Source organism: Pollachius pollachius (genome assembly GCF_949987615.1).
Source record: "Pollachius pollachius genome assembly, chromosome: 9".
NCBI classification, from domain to species: Eukaryota; Metazoa; Chordata; class Actinopteri; order Gadiformes; family Gadidae; genus Pollachius; species Pollachius pollachius.
Genome location: NC_136942.1, coordinates 2,247,136 through 2,252,135, shown reverse-complemented (window position 1 = coordinate 2,252,135; position 5,000 = coordinate 2,247,136). Strand labels below are relative to the sequence as shown.

The following is a 5,000-nucleotide window of genomic DNA, read 5'->3' as shown; positions in this document are numbered from 1 at the left end:
AGTGAGTTTTTTATTCTAATTTTACACACAACACAACTGTACAATTCCCTGCGAAGTATAAGCTACATGCTATGTTCAGCTGTGTATAATAAGTATAAATATACGTTCAAATAAACAAAACAAATAAAAAACATAGATAAAATTAATAACAGCCATAGGATAATAAAACCATTTCACAGTCCGCCCTACACATATAAAATATGTATTCAAAGCAGCCATGTCTAAATAAAAACGTGTTTAATAATGTGTTGATAACACTCCGGTGTTGAACATGCCTCACAGATTCCCTCTTTGGCCAGGCTGTATGCAGTGTTTCCCCCAGCTCTGTACGGTTAAGGCCGCCGCCTTAACAACAATAGGGCCCCACCTTGACTACCAACGTATAAAAAAAAAAAACCAACATATTATTATTTTTTTATATATATTAACAAAGTACAAAACTCTCGTAGGGAAAGAAAATATACTTCCATCAGGTCCCCCCCCCCTCTATAAACCTTATCCACTGTGGCTAGCTTTAGCTACATCAGCTCGACAACCTTTGGTCTGTTAATTAGAGGTCAAAAGGCTGCTTGCTTTAGCATTAGCTACCTTTGTGTGTATGAGTGTGTGTGTGTGTGTTTGTGTGTATCTCTATTTGCTCTTGCGAGTGTGTGTGTGTGTGTTTGTGTGTGTGTGTTGAATGAGTATTTCTGTGTGTGTGTGTATGTGTGTGTGCAAGCACGTGACTCAATCCTATATTAAGCACAAGTTATTTGCTTACTTCAGGAATTGAATGTATGCAGGATTCTTCAAGTCATTTGGGATAAAAGCATCGGCTAAATAAATGTAATGTAACGTATTGAGATCTCCCCGTCTATGTCCCTATACTGTGTGTATAAACACATCGGTACCTTAACATATGCATGCATTGTATATGACAAAGATCAGCATGATGCAGTTGTGCACTGCTCCTCTTGGTGGAGGGAGAGAGGACTAATCTCAGGGTCAGCACAATGCCGCTGGGACACAGGCACACAGCCACCGCAGGGTGTCCTTGCAGTCAGAAAGGAGATCGATCTTCACTGGGAGGCAGTTATTATTTATAGCTGTACTTTCTCTCTCCATCTCTCTGTCTCTCTCCCTCCATCTCTTTCTCTCCCGCTCTCTCTATCCCTCTCTCTCACTTTCTCTCTCTCTCTCGATTGCCCCGTCGGTCTGCGTGCCGTTCATCACAGCGTAGACATACGCAGACGTTTATATACTACCCATGATGGATCTACATGTGTTTACCTCGTCTCGGAGCCACATGTCGCTTTATGATGCATTACTATAGGTCAGGCTTTTCAAAACAAGAGCGTACTGGGTTTAAGCCATATCGTAAAAGCCCATTCAGTGACGGATGGCCCTGCCCAAAGGCTGTGTATATCAAGTAACATACCAACAAATGAACAATCCCAATACATTCCTCTGTGTATCTGTAATGAGTCATTAAGGAGGGTATCATGTTTGATGTGTACGTGGGCTGACGGCCCATAGAGACCTAAGCAGTGGTGGTTTCTGCAGCCATTGCAGCGATGTCGCCTCCAATGAGCCTCAGTAGTCTCCGTGTGGGGGAGTACAAGGGCCGGGCGCCTCTGTTTAAAGGTGCGGGGAAACTGCTGAGCGGTTCAGAATGCAAAGCAGATTGATCACATTCTAACCTTTGCCTTGACGTGTGCCGCCGCGATTCAGCGAGGAGCTGGATCCCTGGAGGGAACAGTCCCACGATGGGCTGGGAGCCGGAGCACAGATGTTGTTTGTGATGGGGTTTGAACTGTCTTTGGGAAGCAAAGCCGTGGGCTAAGAAACGACCATCTGTGACAGCACTAATGGCTGTTGGATACTAAAATGTTGTTGCTAACTGTGAGGTTATCAGCGGCGTCTAGTCTTTTTTTGCTCAGTGATTGGTGTTCAGGCTGATTACACGTCTGATGTAAGTTACTCAGTAAGGCCCTGAAAAGCACTGCGCTAGAGCATTTAGAGGTAAGCTGGCACACCCCGAGTGTGTATTGATACACAAATACAGATGCACAGCACCCAGATTCCAACCTGCACAAATTGTGTGTGTGTGCGCGCCTGAGGAGTGTGTTTGAGATATAAGATCCAAAATCATTATGCACCTCTTTCCTGTAAACCAGATGAAACCAAAGACGGTGTATTGATTGAGTGTGCACTTAAAATGTGTGCGTGTTGCTTTCCCCTGTACACACACACACACACAGACAAACCAACTGTCTAGATCAGTTTATAGCACTCCGCTGTCTGTGATTGGTCAAACCTAACCAATCGCGGTGCGTTTACATGGCACTCGGAGTAAACCGAATTATTTGGTTAGTCAGACTACAATTGAATTTTTAAGATGCATGTATACACCTTAGTCTGACTAAAATCTGACCGAATCTCTCATAGTCTGATTAAGACTCTTAGATTATTCGATTGATAGTCGCATTAATCAATAATTTGTTTATTCATGGAATGAAACAAGTGTCAACTGTACAGTAAAAATATATACAAATTGTTTACAACTATTTACAAAATACCAAGACATCTAAAAAGTATCACCGGTGCAGGGGGAAGTTTGCACTCAAATAGTCTGTAAGTGCCGCTCTGATCCTCTGACCATTCGCATTGTCCGAGGTGTTGTACGCACGGAGACCTGGCTGTGGCAAGTCCAACGCCAGTGCAGCGGCTTCCTCTGTCCAGATGGGATTCACGCTCTCCTTCTCGTTCTCACAGAAATTGTGCAATGCACAACAGGCACCGACTACGTGAGGGGTGAACGTAAAGTGGCAGTCACTGCGCTTGAGAAGCACTCTCCAGCGCGACTTCAGTCTCCCAAACGCAATCTCTGCTGTGGTCCTTGCAGAGCTTAAGTGTGCGTTGAATGACTCCTGCTCAGGGGTGATGTTTGGGGAATGGGTGTAGCCTTTTATGAGCCAGTCCATGAGAGGATAAGCTGGATCTCCCAACAGAAAGTGGTTGATGGGGACGCCATTGATTTCTCTTGGTTCCTGAGTGTAAAAAGACAAAATGGTTACCAGTGACCACCAGTAGCATCACTACTTATAGCTAAGCTAGTAACTTACTACAACTCTCAGTAGCTTCACTATTTCCTGTATCAAGTAACTTTTCAGTAGCTTAAAGCTATGGTGGGTAATTTTTTTACTGTAATATTTGGCAAAACTGTCATAATAGCCAGTCAGCTATATGTTGGTGAAGTGCTCTGAGAATATCTGCCCATTACTTTGCTCTCCCCTGCCTCTGTGTGCCGCCCCCAAAAATTGCCACCGCTCATGTACACTTTGACCAATCAGAGCGAGGCTCTGATTCTCCGTTCTTATTGGCTGTGGGACTGTCCGTTCACCATGGCAACGACGTTGGTGCGTCCCTGCGTGAGCGTTCACGAGCCTAGGAGTCTGACAGTTTGGCACTACTACGGCGACAACAAATGAATAGCAATGTCTTCATCAACGGCCCTAAATTTCCCATTCCCCGGATACCAACAACTAACACCGCTAAGACAGCGGAAAAAAGAGGAAAGACACTTGTTGAAAGGACAGCTACTAAAAGGGAGGCGGAGAGAGCTCGAAATAAAACCAGAGTAAACATTGGGGTGGCTTATGAGCGATGGAGAGAGTTACGTGACCTGAGAAACGTAAAATCGGACGCTGAGATGGCTACATTTCTTATAGACAGGTAAGGAATAGTGATATCTCTCCATGGTATATTGTGAAGAATATGTAAAGTGTCGGCTGGTATGTTTTTTTTTACTAGGCAGAGCCACGATACCTGTTACATTACGGTTCTGTAATGTAACAGTTTCAATACGGTTCCGTAGGATGTCTTGCGTCGGCCCATGGTTCTTTTCCGGTCCGTTTTATGTGTTAGTTATGGTCTTAGTTAGTCTTGGTCTTGTTAGTCACACTAACCTGTCGGAATAACACAGAGATTGTGCTCACACGTCGCCTAGGCCTCAACGCAACTGTGGATAATGTCCGAGTCACGTTTGTGTAAAAGCTACTTTGACACAACTGCCGAGATAAGCACAGCGAGGGAAGTGTAGCATATGATATTCCATGTATTGTTATAACGTTGTTGCAAGCTAGCAGCAGCCTTGCACTAATGTTTAATTACCTCGGAATCTGACATGGTGTTTCGTCTTCCTATCAATGTAACTGAATTCACATGAACGCGCATAACTGACGTTCGGGGGGAGGAGCTACAGCAGGTAGCGCGTGGCAGGGAGGGACCAGAGAGAACACAACGGGATCTCAACAGCTGTTGAGATCCCAAATTACCCACCCTAGCTTTAACTCTTTTATTGATCAAGTAGATTGTCCGCACAAGCTACTTTCCATGCATTGTTTTGAACATTAAGGTTTCATACAAAAGGTTTTTTATACCTACATGGGTTTGGAAGACACGGCAACGGGGGGGGGGGGGGGGGGGGGGGAGTAATACTGAATACTGTATTACTTTGTGTTTTCGGGTTCATTCAATGAAGACAAGTTATTGAAAGAGTAGACGTTCTTTACTGGTAGGATCTGAAGGTAGTTGCAGGAGAGGCACAGCAGCTAAGTTTACTCGCGGGCTTTTCTGACATGAATCTGCTCAACCACCGTCTTGCGCATGCTCCGCGTCTGGCTAGGCATTACTAGTCAATCGATGTGCTGATCAACACAGGCCATAGTAATCAAGCAAACAAACATGATATGCTCATATCATTACAAATACTATTTTATGTATGCAGTAAAGTACCTTGAGAATACAGTAGGAATTACTTTTGGTAGAAGATGTGCATGGGTAAACAACGTTGACTGCCTAAGCACGTTGTCGTCGTAAGCCCAACCAGGCATCTTGCAGTTGATATTCCAGAATCTATAAGGAATCATATCAGCAGTTAGTAAGCATACATGATGCACAGACTGTACAGACAACAACACGAAGGGGTTTGGCCCGAACTCACCGATACGTGTCGTCCA

The 5,000-nt window shown here is 44.4% G+C and overlaps 1 protein-coding gene and 1 long non-coding RNA gene across 2 annotated transcripts in view; one reads left to right on the top strand and one right to left on the bottom strand.

Moving 5' to 3' along the window:
- mapk8ip2 (mitogen-activated protein kinase 8 interacting protein 2) overlaps positions 1 to 5,000 on the top strand; it is a gene marked incomplete at both ends in the record, with an annotated part of 27,360 nt that overhangs the window by 11,096 nt on the left and 11,264 nt on the right. The gene's annotated exons all lie outside the window — the stretch shown is intronic.
- LOC307080439 overlaps positions 2,584 to 5,000 on the bottom strand; it is a 3,132-nt gene continuing 715 nt past the window's right edge. The window contains exons 1-3 of the long non-coding RNA XR_013812087.1: positions 4,985 to 5,000; positions 4,777 to 4,896; positions 2,584 to 3,029 (exon numbers count right to left, since the gene is read on the bottom strand). The exon at positions 4,985 to 5,000 is cut by the window's right edge and continues 715 nt beyond it. This is a non-coding gene — a long non-coding RNA (uncharacterized lncRNA). The remainder of the gene's footprint in view (positions 3,030 to 4,776; positions 4,897 to 4,984) is intronic.